The sequence below is a fragment of the Anguilla rostrata genome, chromosome 12 (assembly GCF_018555375.3).
Source record: "Anguilla rostrata isolate EN2019 chromosome 12, ASM1855537v3, whole genome shotgun sequence".
Classification (NCBI taxonomy): Eukaryota; Metazoa; Chordata; class Actinopteri; order Anguilliformes; family Anguillidae; genus Anguilla; species Anguilla rostrata.
Window position 1 is genome coordinate 39,872,990 of NC_057944.1, and position 15,949 is coordinate 39,888,938.

Below are 15,949 nucleotides of genomic sequence, written 5' to 3' on the forward strand. Positions count from 1 at the left end.
CCTGAGAGGGGTGGGGGCTGACAGCTGTTATGAGACAAATTTGGCAGCTGTCAGACCTGTGGCTCTTATATGAAAGAGAAATCGCCTGGCTGTGTGTGTGTGCGCGTGCGTGCATGTCTCTGAGTGTGTGTGTGTGTGTGCACGTGTCTCTGAGTGTGTGTGTGTGTGCATGTCTCTGAGTGTGTGTGTGTGAATGTGAGTGTGTGTGTGCTTGTGTGTCTCTGAGTGTGTGCCTGTGTGCATGTCTCTGAGTGTGTGCGTGTCTCTGAGTTCTGAGTGTGTGTGTGTGTGAGTGTGTGTGTGTGTGTGTGTGAGTGAGTGTGAGTGTGTGTGTGTGTGTGTGTGTGTGTGTCTCTGAGTGTGTGTGAGTGTGTCTCTGAGTGTGTGTGTGTGTGTGTGTGTGTGTGTGTGTGTGTGTGTGAGTGTGTGTGTGTGTGTGAGTGAGTGTGAGTGTGTGTGTGTGTTAGGGGGTTTTGTGCTGGTCTGTCTGTGGGGCGAGCAGCGGGGGACAGTCTGCTCCAATCATGCCCCCCCAGTAGCCAATCAAAGCGACCGCGGACCGTACTGCCGCCTGCCTGTGTGAGCAGACCGTTTTAGTTCCACACACAGCGCTGTGGAGCCTGAAAGCCTTTCAGACTGAACTAAAGACACACTGAATAAAAGAGTAAGACAAAAACCAACAAGGCCCTCTGGTTTTTAAAAAAATAACCGTAATAAAAAGAATACGGCAGTTACGTTGGCCTCAGTAAACGGAAGCGTACTCCTGAAACAGTTTATCTGGATTCACACCTCCGTGTCCTATTTAAGGTTTTTTTTTTCCCTTTTTTAAATTTAGTTTTGTCCGTGAATTGCCGATTGCATTGCGGATCTCCTCCCAGAAGCACAGATGAGTGTCTGAGTGTGAGTGTGTGAGTGTGTGAGTGTGTGAGTGTGTGAGTGTGTGAGTGTGTGAGTGTGTGTGTGTGTGTGTGTGTGTGTGTGTGTGTGAGTGAGTGTGTGTGTGTGAGTGTCTCTGAGTTCTGAGTGTTTGTGTGTGTGTGTGTGTGTGCATGTCTCTGAGTGTGTGTGTGTGTGTGTGCGTGTCTCTGAGTGTGTGAGTGGTTCCAGGAGCAGTGGGGAAGAAGGTCCCATCTCTCTCTCTCTCTCTCTGGGACTTCTGCGCATTTTGACCAAGTTCTGTCAAAATCGTCCGAGCGACATCCGGGTCTTAACGGGACTTTGTGGCGATACGGAAGCACATCACCTTACCGTAGGCGCGGTGGACCGCGGCGTCGCCTTGGCAACTGCTGTGTTCTTTATGGAACCAGGGGGCTGATGTTGGTTGTGTGGAGATCCAGTTAATCTAACGCCCCCCCCATGCCCCCCAAACCCTGCACAGACCCAGCTAAGGCAGAGCTTTAAGGTCCTGTCATCTGGTCACTGTTGGTGTTCAGCTGCTCTTGCAGGTGCACAGAAACGATTAAAAATGTTTTTTATTTAGTGATTTATTATCAGGCATGTGCCTGTGACGTTCTGAGAGGCGGTGCTGGAAGAGATGATTGACAGGCGGACGTACACAGCAGTCTCATCCTGCGTGAGTTCGGCTGCCTTCTCACCTGTCGGTCCCAAAGACGCATTTTTCTGTACCGCCAGCAGGGGGCGCTGTAGCTCTGCTCAGTGAAGGCTAGGGGGCTGCGACTGCTGGCGTCTCCCCCAACACGAGCCGTCCCCTGCTCCCAGAGACCGTCCCGCTGCCCTGTGTCATCAGTCTCTCGCCCCTATTGAGAGTGAATTGAAATTGTGTGGGGGATCCGCGGGCTGGATCCATGCGGTGGTGGCGCCTCTGAGCTCCTCCACCTGGGCCGCGCTTTTACCGCTAACAGCTCAAACTCAGCGAGCTCTTCCTCGCAGAGAGCTCTTCGGCACAGAGAGCTCTTCCTCACAGCAAGCTCTTCCTCGCAGAGAGCTCTTCCTCACAGCGAGCTCTTCGGCACAGAGAGCGGAGGACATGCAGGTTTGGGCAGCAGGCGGCCTGGTTCAGGACCCAGAACTGGAGGACCGCTGTTCCCCAGCGGTTAGTGTGAACCCGCCGTGTCTGACGAGACCTTACCCTGAGCTGCTCTTCCGGGCTGCTCCTCCTGGCTGTTCCCCACGGGCTGCTCCTCCTGGCTGTTCCACACGGGCTGCTCCTCCTGGCTGTTCCACACGGGCTGCTCCTCCGGGCTGCTCCCCACGGGCTGCTCCCCCGCCCTGTCCACAGCAACGCCTCATCAGAAAGGTTGTTTTTTTTTTTAAAGACTTTAAAATTCAATTAGAGAATGCACTCATCAAGGGGACTGGAAACCTCTCCGAATGGTCAAAATTGAAACTGCTCACAGCGACCGACCCCCAGGCCCCCCGCCCCCAGGCCCCCACCCCCTTGTTCAAACTCCAGGTCTGTGTTGTAAATGCTTTCTTTCTTTGTGAAAGGTCTCTGCCGCCTCTGTTGTTTTATATGGACTCAAAACTGGCAGGGATTGGTCACTGGTGGGGACTCCCATGTTACCGAATTCTAAATAAAGAATATACATTTAAATTTTACACCTCTTGAGGTTTTCTAAGCTGTAACAATCTTTAAATCACTGCCGATAATTACCTTTATATTGTACAGGGAGGGGTGGGATGGGGGCTATTGGAGTCGTGGTCTTGGGTATTGGAGTATTGGAGTCCGCTTTTTGTTATTTGTTTTTTTGTCTTTGTAATAAAACATCCTGTATATGTACGATGCTTTTGTGTTGCATTTTCCCTCTCTCGTGAGCAGGCTTTTTTTCCCCCCTGTATTTGTTTAATGAATGTGAGAAGTCGATCGATGCGAGTCTGCCATCGCTGCCTGTAGCACAGCTGTCGGGTCGTCTGTGGGATGTCCCTAACGCAGAGCTGGGGGCGTCTGCTCTTCCCTCTCCATTCCCCCTGGAGATCCCAGACTGTCCCAGAGTGGGATAGGGGGGGTTGGCGGTGATCAGTTAACACTCAGGAGTGCCCACAGCCCCCCCGTGTGTAAAGCCCCCCCCCCCCGCCTTAATTGCACTCACTTGTTTTTCTTGAGGCCTCTCGGGTGACTGGTGCATGATGGGTAATCTGAGCCATCGTGTGGTGCTGTCCTGATAAACCCTGCCCCCCACCCCCCCCCACAAACCGCCCCTTTCTGGGGGTAGTCGCTGGTACCACCACCCTTTCATGCAGGAGCGTCTGTCAGGAGAGGCGTACAGCCCTGTCTGCAGGCGCATTAATACTGCACTGAAACATGCATCCCTCTGTCTGCAGGCGCATTAATACTGCACTGAAACATGCATCCCTCTGTCTGCAGGCGCATTAATACTGCACTGAAACATGCATCCCTCTGTCTGCAGGCGCATTAATACTGCACTGAAACATGCGTCCCTCTGCTCTGCCAAGAGCTCATGTCAGCTTGGCTCTACATCACGAGCAGTTTTGCTGTGAACTGAAGATGGCCGTGATCAGTCTGTTGAATCGGTTCATTCGAATGTCACGCTCGTCCTGGTGACTGCAGGGTTTAGATCGGCATACGCTTTTTTTGTCATGAGCTTTTTTATTTTTCTGAAGCAGAAGCATAGACCTTGATTTGCTGCGTAGCTTTCATCCGTGGTCTACAGAGCAGGGGTTTGTTTTCCTTCGCGTTCCGCAGCACCTTTTAAGCCTGACACCGGAGGCCTGTCTGGGCTCGGCTCTTACCCCCCCCCCCCCATCTCCCCCGTCCCGTATCTGCTGTCTGAGTGGGTGCGCTCGCGGGGGCTGTCCCGGTCGGCGGAGTCCGGAGGTGTCTGCATTCTGAGCATTCCCCGCCTTATCACCGCGGGCCGTCCCGAGCCGAAAGGGGGCGAGCCGGCTGCGCTCTATCTCCGAGCGGCTGTTCCGATAAAGCAGAGACGCTGCCCAACATCCTTTAACGGGCCCAAAGGAAACAGCGAGAGGCCTTATTAAAGCACTGCACTTCTGTTACGGCAAGTAGAGCGTGTGAAAATGGGAAGATGGGAAGGTTTGGGGGCGTATACCGCTGGACAGCCAGCGTCTGTTCTTTAAGCTTCAGAAACCGCTTCGGTCTTTAAATAAAGACACTGAGGTTACCTGTTCAGCTTCTCCTTCAACACATTTCCCTATCCTAGTCCAGTTTAAAAAAAAATAAAATGAAAAACATTATTTGTATTGTTTTTTTTTTGTTTTTCTTACATGAAAATTTTGCTGTCGTTCCCTCAACCTCCCACCCCACATGTGCCAGAGAGTTTTTTTCAGTATTGTGAATTTATTTAATTTTATGTTAAAATTCGGACTTCTCTGGCTGCACAGCACTGGCAGCTCTCCTGCGCATAGGCCGCACATCTGCACTTCGGCCTGCAGGGGGCGTGCACTGGGCCACACCAGCGACATGCAGGAGTTAAAATAAAAAATAAACAGATAAATAACGTCAGCCCCGTGTTACACAGTTCAGTGTGGCATTTTAGGAAGCAGAATTACTGAGTTAGCTGGATAACTGCGCCGAGTAAAACCCGGAACAGCTCTTTTTACTTCAGTCCATGTTCCAGATTTGGGAGGGTTCCTGCGTTTTACTTAGAGCAGTTATCCAGCTAACTCGGTAACCCTGCTCTGTGATACAGGCCCCAGGTCAGTGCTCCAGCTCCTGCCCTCACGCCCCAGAGACAGACCCCAGTCTTTGGCTGTGTGTCCGGGCCCCTCCCTCCCCCTGTAGGGGACTAACTGGGGTGTCGGCCATTTGCTGGAGCTTGTCTGACACCCTGGTTAGCCCCATTTATAGCGCCTTTATCGCCGTCCTGGAGGGCTCCCTAATCCCTGCTGTGTAAAACACTTGTGCTTCCGTCTGTGCAGCCTGAGCCTAAGTGGGTCTAATCCTATTTTTAAAAACATGCACGCACACACACACACACACACACACACAGACACTCTCTCTCTCTCTCTCTCTCTCTCTCACATACACACACACACACACTTTTTCTCTCTCTCCCCCATACATGCATACACACACAATTTCTGTCTCACACACACACCCCCACTGAATACCCAAGGCTTGGGGTTCCAAACATGTCTGTTACTGTGAGTGTGAGATAGAGAGTGTGAGCGTATGTGTGTGTGTGTGCGTGGTGTTGCCCATATCTCCAGGCTGCAGCCCCCCCCCTCACTCACTGCTCTTCCCTGGTGCTGCTGTCTGGCTGGTCGAGCTGAGTCCCAAAACCCCGCCCCCCCCCCCCCCCCAGGACCGGGGAAGAATCAGAGCTGCCCCAGGGGCTCCTTAATTATCCATCTTATACAGGGTCCTGTCAGATACGCTCCTCACAGGACCTCCTGATCCCATGCACCCAGAAACCCCAAATACAGGGTGCACTGAGTAATGGATGATAACAGGTGTGTGTGTGTGTGTGTGCGCGATCTCATTTTAAGATGACGTTTGTCATATGTGCCACAGATGTATAAATAAGTCCCGTTTACATTTTGTTTAACTGATGATCAAGTGTCATGAGGTTGTGAATTTTCCCGTCAAATATTTATAATTCTGCGGGACACCCAATACTGCATGGTGCATTCCGGTAATGAAACCCGAGTTTTAAAAATGACAGAGTATCACTGTGCATTAGTGGGGTTTTGTTCACGTTGGTGTTAAACTGCCAGCCTGAGGTGCTGAGGCAGAAGCTGTGGCGAAACCAGGAATTGTTTTGGAGAGCGAGGGTGTTGGCGGTGGTCAGGGGGTTGAAATTCCAAACTGAACTGATTGCTTTGGGAAAGGATTACATTTTTGAGGGGGGGGGGGGGGGGAGACAAAACTGTCAGCGCTCCCCCTTTTGGGGTGGGGGGTGGAGGTACTGATCAGCTATTTACTCTTTCCCTCCACCTGTCCTCCTCTGCTGTTACAAAACCCTCTACATGCCTGGTCATAATCCAGCCCACTGATGATGTCACTGATGATGTCATCGGCAAACAAGTAACAAGTGTGCAGTGCAACTTGCGGGGCATGAGTACCTCCTATACACGTCACATGATCGACATGATCTGTGTCAATATGTGTCATTATAGGCAATATATAATAGCAGGAATGTGTATCAAATAAATGACATAGATGACATCAAAAAAAATATTTTCCTCAAAGCGACTGAAAGTAATTGGATTGGATTGGATTTCCATATATATATAATGATATGAAGGTCACAGACTGCAGTAAAAACACGAGTCTGACTGCAGATAGAACTATGGCCATTGGCCAAGACAGGCCGCCTGTCAAAGAAACTCAGTTACCCAGAGTATTCAAGGCCAAGGCTGGATGCAGGAGGGACCACTGAACACACTCTGCATGAGAGCGATAAGGCAGGGCATCATGGGTAATAATGACATCATTGCAAGAAAGACGGCCCCTGTAAACCGAAGCGCACTCGGGCCTCAGATATTTAATATCTGTGATGCTGAAGGCTCTCGTTAGCATTTTTGCTGAACCGCCATCATTGAGACATAAAATTAAGTTGTGCCCAATTAAGACACAGACAGTTTTTTCTCATTGAAAGCTGGAGGAGAAGCGGAGAGTCTTTCCTTTGATGTGCAGGGGAGTGGGGGCAGGTGGGGGGTGATGCCAGGTAAAACTCACTACTGAAAACGCTCAGGTCAACAGAAGTGATTAAACTGCCTCTTCCTGAGGTACTTCAGTAAAGCCATTGGAGAGAACAGAAGGACTTTCCTTTCTCAAATGCAACAGGAAGTTGTACGTGTAAATGAGTAAAAGGTCATCCCTCCAAGCTCATTATTCAGTGAGATTCTTTGCATGATGCTCTTTATTCAGCGGTGTCAAAGAGGTCTGACTGTGAACCAGGCGTTAGACTGAAAAAACACTGAAACAACTGCTGTGGCTGCTCAAGAAACCCTGAAACAAAAGTGTTGTAATTATTTAAACGCAATAAAAAACCGCAGTAAACCTATCGTGAGGTGGTGTTTGGAGAACTGGTCAGTAAAATTCTACAAACCTTTCGGACGAGACATTTAAGAGGCAACGATATTTACTGCAAAACTGTAAATCAGCCACGTGAGTCTGTGAGGAGTCTGTTAATCTCAGCACTGTGGCCTTCAGATGCGCTGCTTCACGTCCTCACCGTCCCGTACGTTAAACAGGCTTCTGCTCCTGTGAAGGGTGGATCTGCAGGTCACACCCTGCGCCTGTGTGAATTTCATACACACACACACACACACTTGAGCTGAAAGGGTTTTACCTGGGGCCACTGGTGTTCTATCTGTCATGTGTACCGTTTCAGTCCAGTTCAGCTTTATTCCTGTAGTTGTGCTTCTTACAGACATGCTGTCACAAAGGCGAGCTGCAGGCAAACGGGACAGCAGGAGTTTGGAGCGGCACTTTGACGTGAGCTGATTTGAAAGAGGGGGGACAGGAGGAGAATTCCAGGGTCTGGACAGGCCCGAGGATAAGGGTTTGGTTAGTGGGAGACAGTGGAGATACAGAGAGGAAGATAACGGGATTAGATGGCGCTATATCAGGGAGGAAATGACAGCAGATTAGCCCCTTATCCAGCGTCAGAACCCACACTAAGACCTGGAGCTAACAGACCCATCAACATGGCGCTAACCTGGCTCTTAACTCTGCTGCAGAGTTTGAGTTCTATTTTTATATTTCTTTGTGTTTTAACTGTTTTTTTTTTTTTTTAAACAATCTTGTTCATGTGTTTATGTATTGTGTTACTGCTTTTCCCAGATCATGTCAATTGTATTTCATGTGTAGCCTACTTCTTGTTGTCCTATTTAATCGCGATTGTGATTTTATATCAACGTGACCAAGAAGCATAGCATTCTGAGTGGAGCAGGACTAGGTGTGCATGGAGACCCCTGAGCAGAACAGAATGGCTGAGTGAAAAACTAATGCCATTACCCTTTGTCCTGTTTAAGACCATAGACAAGGCACTAGGGAGAGAACGTAAACAGCTATAAAGGTGTTTGAAACAGGGATGGATTGCTGTGTAAGCATACTGCTTTTATATTTCCTGGCTATTTCTGGCATAATGCAATTGAGTAAAGGTGCACCAGTTTGTCCAGGGTGAGCTGAGAGTCATTACATGCATCTAAAAATTTCAAATGCATTTTTCACCAAGGTCTGCAGATTATGCTATATATTTCTCTACTTGATTACAGAGTTATGTACAGACATCATTACAAACAGACTGAAAGACATTACATTGCACTACAGGTATTCAGTAGACGCTCTTATCCAGTGCGAATTACACAACTTTCAACATAGCATTTACACTGCATTCATTTATACAGCAGGATATATACTGAAGCAATGCAGGTTAGGTACCTTGCTCAAGGGTACAACGGCAGTGTCCTACCCAGGAATCTAACCTGTGACCTTTTTAGGTTACAAGACCAGTTCCTTACAGACAGACAGGCAGGCAGACAGACAGACAGACAGTCAGGGGTTCATTAAGGCAGTGACATCACCAGGTGACGTTACACACTTTGTATCTGACTCGGGTCTGACCACAGCTCTGGTATACTGCTCTGTGCTCAGTGCACGTGTGGGGGTGGACATATTTTGGCTGCGCTTGGTTCTCAGTCCGTCCCACACAGCGCGAGTCTGGCCATGGTGGCCTCGAACAAGCGGGACACGGTCGCATAATCACGACCACAGCTCGGTCGGACTGAATGGCCCGTTGCCGTAACGCGGGTGAGATCCAACCGCAGCCGCTCTAGCACGAACTGTACGTTTTGTGCTGAGCGAAAGGCCAGTGTTCCCCAGCTAAGGGCACGAATCGCCGCTTTCATTGCTTCTCCGGGGATGACGTCATGTTCTGTACTGGAAGTTCACGTGCCAACTGACTTCTCCCAGCTGGAGCTGGAGCAGCTTCAACAACAGTTCTGAGTAAAGAAACATCCACAAAATGTCGCGCATGTTGTGCGGGCAACTTTATCCTGAGTCGCTTAAACGCGATACATTTTTACGCATGCTGTCCATTTATATAACCGCATTATTGCAGGAGCAATTCAAATTTAAGTCGCATCCACAGTGAAATAATGTGTAAGACAATGATGTAGAAACTGCATTTCAGACATTTTTTTTAACTGACCGGACGTTAGCTCCGTCAAACTCAGATTTATTTAGATAAAATATCGGAAGTGATGTAGCATACGTGAATCTCTCACTGGCATGAGTGTCCAGTCTTATCCGAAAAAGGCCGGTGTGGGTGCAGGTTTTTATTTTAGCCCAGCACTACGACACTTGAGTAAACTAATTAACTAATTCTGGTGTTCAGTCGAGACCTTGATAAGTAGAATCAGGTGTATTAGTGCTGGGCTATAATGAAAGCTTGCACCCACACTGACCCTTTTGGGATAAGATTAGACACCTTTGGCCCTGCCCGAGAGTGATTTCGCTAGCTTAAGTTAGTTAGGCTACAACTAGGAAGATGGACCATTTAATGGAGACGAAGGAGGTCCAATATTAAATGAATTACGGACAGGAACGACCACAGTTTGCTAGGCGTCCAAGGGGGACCAGGAACAGGCGAGAAGAAGGAGAACATGTCGCGTGTTACAGAGCTTGGTGAGTGACCGCGTTTTGGCCTATGCTTTCAGCTATTGGCACGAATGGTAACTAGCTAGCTGCTAGCAAAAATTAGCTGCCTCATATTAGCACAAGAGGTGACATCTTGCATTTAGAACTAGCTAGCTAGCTTGTATGGTTTTGACCATAATCATCGTCGTAGGCTATCCGGCCAATCAGTAGGCTACTGCTTGTTGCAAATCCGACAGAATGTGACGACACTTACAACAAACAATATTTTGTAGTATGTAGTAAGATACAAGTCTGCTACCTAGCTAATTGGCTATCCAGTTGTGACTATTAATAACCGCAACACTGATTTTGAATGCGTTACGATTTTTATAGCCTAGTCTAAATTGTAGCTTGTTGGCTAATCACTATCAATACGTCATTTGCACATACACCAGCAAACGACGGTACTTCACTAACTCAGATTTTTTTAAAAAAATGGGATTTGAAGGGGCGTGGCTTAAGTTTCGTACTGCCCTTGACATTGGCCTTTTACCCCAGCCCCCCTGAGCGCTGTAGAAACTCCCGGCATCATATTGGAAGGAAATGCATGGATTTTTAGAGACAATCAATTTTGTTTTAGGTTAGGTTTGGGGGACTCTATGATGGACTTAATGTGCTCATGGCTATGAGTAACTGTTACACAATGAGTCTTGTACCTTATCGGACCTGTGTTTTGTAGTTGCTTCAATGACCTTTGGTATGCACTTATTGTATGTTGCTTTGGATAAAAGCATCTGCCAAATAAATGTAATGTAATGATGGACTGTTGGGACACCTGAAATAGATATGCAATGTCTAGAGTTCCAGGCTGCCTGTATTCTAATGCTGATTGTAACTCTGAAACTGAGGTGTCTATAAGGAAACAAACAATATACACAGTGTGACCCTCCCCAAAGCCCCCCCCCCCCCCTGCCCACACACACACACACACACACACACACACACACACTCAGTTCCAGCCCAGCTGTTTCCACCAGGGAAGCACAGGTCCTGAGCTTAATCCCTCTTGGAAAGAGAAATGTGGAAGAGCCTGTGTTTTCAGTGTGTTTTTGTTTGTGTGTGCGTGGGAAGTGGCGGGCGTTATGGGAAATCGCTCTTCTCCTCTGGTTTGACCTTCAACCCAAATTCCGGAACAGTCTCTAGGTTCACCATCAGGCCCTGACCATCTAACCACAAAGAGCTCAGTGCCCCACCAGTCTACCTGCTCCCATGTCAGGTTTGGTGTTTTGCTGAGAGAGAAAAAACACTTAATTCCGCTCACTCAGGCTGTTTGACTACATTTCCCATGATCCCTCATCCAAGCATAGTTTTTATTATTGGTCCTCAGGCACCTGGTTTACAGGAGATGGTGTCAAGCATAATAAGTTGTGTGACTAAAAACCTTCCCGGTGTCGACTAACTAATAATACTACTAATTCCAGTGATGTCTCGGGCATATTTCTTCTACAGTGCAGCCAATCCTAAAATATATTATTTACTTGCTATGTGATGATTCACAAAGTCTAGCCAGCTTGTCTGTCATGATATTTATAGAGACGTTAGCCTATATTCAATAGTCATCTTTGTGATTATTCATTGTGGAAAGCTAGCTTGTTGTGGTCTTTCTGATGAAATCAGTGTGACTGTTTAGGTTGTCTTCGCTAGTTGGCCAGTGATGATATTTGTAACTATTTTAATGTGTGCTATGCTAGATGCCCTATTAATTGTGGCTTCAATGATTGTGCTCGGAATTTAGTTGTTTGTGGAATTTATTTTGTGTAATAGTGCTTCAAGGTCTTTATGCTCACAGAAGAGATTCTAGAAACTCCATCAGTTAAGTTTCTGACAGGCAGTGTTTTATGATGATGTCATGTGGCTGATGTTCAGAAATAGGCCTGTTTCACCTCCTCTGGCCAATCAAAGGCATTTTTTCAGGCTGCTGGCTGAGGTTACCGGGTTTGCCCCTGCGTGTGAATTTAACACTCTCCACTGGCCAAATACTGGCAATATTTTGATTGTGGCTGCTAAGAGTTTCTGCACTAGAAGCCACTTTGGCAGGTAAACAGTCTGGTAGTGTTTTATTGTAACAGGTAATGTGGCTGGCAAAATGTTGAAAGTGTTTCATGTCCTTGACTGCCACGAGCACAGAGTTAGTACAGTGTGACTCTGACGTGCCTGCAGACAGCGATTGGGGGGGGGGGGGGTTGGTTGGACTGGGCACAGCGACAGGTCTCCTGCTCCCATCTTTGTGTGTTATTCGTGTCTCCCCGTGTTTCTAAATGCGTTAAGGTGAATCGGCTAAAAAAAACACACTGTCTGTCCCACACACCCACCACACAGGCCTGAGGACACGTCGGTCATGTCTGCCCTTTGTGACATCGTCTAGTTCAGAACGGGGCTGTCCCACTATGTTCCCTGGGCTATATTTTGTTTTTTGGAGTGAAATCCCATTGGTCATTGAGACCATGTTGCACCTTTCCGATTGGGTGAAGGCCCAGGAGCACACATTTGATTGGTTCCTGCTGTGCTGACCTTCAACTTGCGTCAGTGTGATCAAAGTTTCTATGCCATGTCCAGCTCCTTGAATTAAGGTTATCGTTGTAAACCTGAAACTAGAATATTTTCTTCAAAAATGAAATAAAACAAAAACCAGCATTATTTTGGTATTGTGTTTATTTGCAGAGGATTGTGGCAGAAGTCCTCAGTGGCAGAGGTTTCAGATGGTAAACAAGGGTTTCCATGGTTACAGAATGGTGCAGAATGCACTGCCTCAGCACTGTACTACTGTTCCCATGACTGTATTTGCAGGGGATGTTCGGGGGTGCAGCGTTATCTAATGTTAAGAGCAGGGAGTATCTGGTGCGGCCGTGATATCTATGGTGGAACTGAGTAACACTGATTCACGATGAGGAAGGAAAGTTTGCGCTCGAGTTATAACGGGACAATTTCGAAAACATCAGCTACTTTGAAAATGCAAAAAAAAAAACGCTAGTCCTGAGTTTCCACGGAAACTCAGCCGTTTTCACTGCACTGGGAACGGCGCCATGGAAACCACATCCCTCTGGCCTCCGTCTGACACGGTGCGGAGTTACCGCCGGGTCATGTGACTTTGGGATCATCACCTGGTGAAATCGGTACGTTGCGGTGGCGTAAGTGTTCCCGCCAAACCCAGGTGTGTCTGAGAGGCGGCTGTCTGAGGGGGTGAGTCCCCAAATCCCCGACACCCCTCCAGCACCCAGGTTTTCCTCTCTGAAAACCCACATGGTTTCCAGTGTTCCGGATCAGCCGTTTTTAAAGCTTTGTTTGCATGAGGAGCTGTGGCCAGTTCTCTTACAGACCCACCACCCCTCCTCCACTGTCCTCTCTTTCAGCCCCTCAGAGCATGGTGCGCGTACCCGTTTCCGAATGTTTTAGGAACTTTTGCCTCTGTCCTAACAAAATAGCGTGCATCGGCCGAGGCCAGTTCCACTTCCAATTTCAACACGGCCTCCTCAGGAAGCGCGCTGGGATTCAAGTCACAGTCTGAAACACGCCCGTAATGTTCTGCGAGGATTTGGCAGTCTGTTAATCAGCAGAGATGTGTTGGAGGACTCAAACCCCGATTTTTAAGGCCGCCTTTGCTAATCTCTGTTTTGAATTGGAAGGAGCCGGGATGGACAGACCGGGCGGTCTGATTGAAAGAAGGATTGGGGGGGGGGACATAAATGAAAGGAGGACTCTGGCTAATAACCCCTGATCTCATTTCTCTCCGTGCCATAACTGCTGGAGGAGTGCGGAGGGGGGATTATTGAGCGATGGAGGGATGAATGAAAACGAGTGCACAGCAGAGAGAATTAATGAATGAAAACATGAGTGTGCAACAACAAAATACCCCGCCCCACCCACACACACACACACGCCCCCTCCCACACCAGAACTTTGCAAGACAACAAAGTGATTCACAAAAAAAGAAAGAGAGAGGAAAAAAGCGGAGGGAACTGCAGCTGTGAGCTCCTATTCCCGCCAAAGAAAAGGGAGATTTTCTGGAGGGGGGGGCACCTGTAACGGAGCCCCCCTCAGCCTGTGTGTTATAATGGGACACATTCGGGGTGGTGGTGTGTGTGTGTGTGGGGGGGGTGATGGCTTTATAATATTTGAGTGACAGGCGGTACATCGGAGGCTGGTAATGCGTTGCAGATGGGAGGGTAAGACTATCCCCCAAACCCCCCCCAGATTTGGGTGGGGGAGCAGAAGGCTGGCAGGCACTCTGGTGTGACTCTGAGACCCGGACAGGGTACAGGGTGTCCCATCTCTGAGCCCAGGACAGAGTGTCCCATCTCTGAGCCCAGGACAGGGTGCGGGGTGTCCCATCTCTGAGCCCCGGTCAGGGTGCAGGGTGTCCTGGACAGGGTGTCCCATCTCTGAGCCCCGGTCAGGGTGCAGGGTGTCCCATTTCTGAGCCCCGGTCAGGGTGCAGGGTGTCCTGGACAGGGTGTCCCATCTGAGCCCAGGACAGGGTGCCGGGTGTCCCATCTCTGAGCCCAGGACAGGGTGCAGGGTGTCCCATCTCTGAGCCCAGGACAGGGTGCAGGGTGTCCTGGACAGGGTGTCCCATCTCTGAGCCCAGGACAGGGGGCAGTGTGTCCCAGCCGGGCTCCCTGTGGCCGGTGCCTGGTGTGTGTTGTTTAAAGGACAGCACAGTCGGCTCTCTCTGTGCATACAGTAGCCTCTGTATGTTCGCTTATGCCACATGTCTGTAATCAGAGGGTATGCGACAGATGTGGTCACCATAAGCCCCATGTGGCGGTTTGGGGTGTCACACATCTTGCCGATGTCCTCTGTTTCTCCTGTCCTGCTGTCCACACAGACTGACTAGCGCCCTCTCGTGCCACCAGCCCGGGTCTACACGAGCCTTATTTCCAATTGCTGTCGTCATCAGTAGCCTCTGATTTTCACTTTATCAAGAGGCTGTAATCAGTGCCGTATTCTGTTTATATTTTAATTACAAGCCTCTGTATGTTCTGCTTTATCCAGGCTGTGGGTCTGTACATACAGTAGCCTCTGTATGTTCTGCTTTATCCAGGCTGTGGGTCTGTACATACAGTAGCCTCTGTATGTTCTGCTTTATCCAGACTGTGGGTCTGTACATACAGTGCTCTGTAGTCTGCTTTTTGTTTTTCTCCGCATTGCCAGTATTCAGTTTTTCTGCTGTCTGCAGTATAAAGTTTTTATGATTTAGTATAAATATTTGAGCCGAATCTGGACCGTGTGGATTCCAGGGTCTTAGCTAAAACTACGGAGGATGAGGATGAGTTTATGCCCCATTATTACAGCACAATGCAGTCTTCCAACAAGGGTCATGACCTCTGAACCTCAGGTCATGAGCACTTAGCATGACATTTAAGCTGTTTCTTTCAGCATCTGTGATGCCCCTGGACATCAAGGAGACAGCCATTCATTTGGAATGAACGTTGCAAAACAAATTCAAATTACAATGTGTATTACGATAAAAATAAATTAATTTAGAATATACGCATTCAGAAATATCAGATTCAGAATGTAAATATGCTCAGTGGGGCTCTATCATGCAGAAAAAACTGTAGGAGAGCAGCTTTTGTGACTTTAACAGATGATTTTGATGATGAAAATGATTTTTTCCCCCCTTCACAGATCACTGAACTTCCCAAACCTTTTCTGAAGAAAACATATTGAAAGTTGAATTGTTATGTTAGGCCTGTACCCTGGCAACATTTAACTTTATGCCTTTTTACTGGGCATTTATGGTGTGTCTTCCTCTGATTGGACAGCACTTGGGGGCTGGGGGGGGTGGTTGTGATGTCCTAGATGGGGTGACCTTAGGGGGGGGCTGCTCTTCCAGATGGCTAGGAATAAAATTAAAAAACGCAAAATGAAACGCCAACTGCAGCACCCGTGCGACCTCTCTGGGATCTGGGTGCTCAGTCATCCCATGCCCCCCTCGATAAAACAAACCTACGCCCCCCCCCCCCCCCCCCCACCACCACCACCACCACCTTGATAAAACAAACCTGCCCCCGCCACCCTGCGGAGCGCTCACTTCACATTTAATTAAACCCTAATTTGGAAAACAAACCCAGCGCTGGGCACGTCCCTCCCTACCCCTCGATCCGAAGGCCACGGAGCCAGATGACAAAAATATTCAACCGCAGCGCCTTTTTTCTGTGAGGGAATCCGCTTTCCCCCCCATCGTATGTGGGATTAGCGGGGGTAATGCAAACAGGGGGATCGTGTGTCAGAATTTTTTCCCCGTTCTCGCCATCTCTGCGTAAACATCGGGGCGACCTCCCTCCCTCCCTCACGTCCACCGCCATCTTTATTTCCTCTGCACAGGGCCTCCAGCCGCGTTTGTTTTAGTAGCAGAGC

General features: G+C 48.7%; 2 long non-coding RNA genes across 4 annotated transcripts in view; both read left to right on the forward strand.

Annotated features, from left to right (window-relative positions):
* Positions 1 to 898: 898 nt before the first annotated feature.
* On the forward strand, positions 899 to 2,740 carry LOC135236630 (uncharacterized). Its single transcript, XR_010324632.1, has 2 exons — positions 899 to 1,779; positions 1,963 to 2,740. It is a non-coding gene; the product is annotated as an uncharacterized LOC135236630 (long non-coding RNA).
* A 5,479-nt stretch (positions 2,741 to 8,219) lies between these two features.
* The window catches only part of LOC135236631 (uncharacterized), a 36,701-nt gene continuing 28,971 nt past the window's right edge, over positions 8,220 to 15,949 (forward strand). For 2 of the 3 annotated variants that reach the window (XR_010324634.1, XR_010324633.1), the window contains exon 1: positions 8,220 to 9,577. This is a non-coding gene — a long non-coding RNA (uncharacterized LOC135236631). The remainder of the gene's footprint in view (positions 9,578 to 15,949) is intronic. The other variant, XR_010324635.1, reaches the window with a different exon arrangement.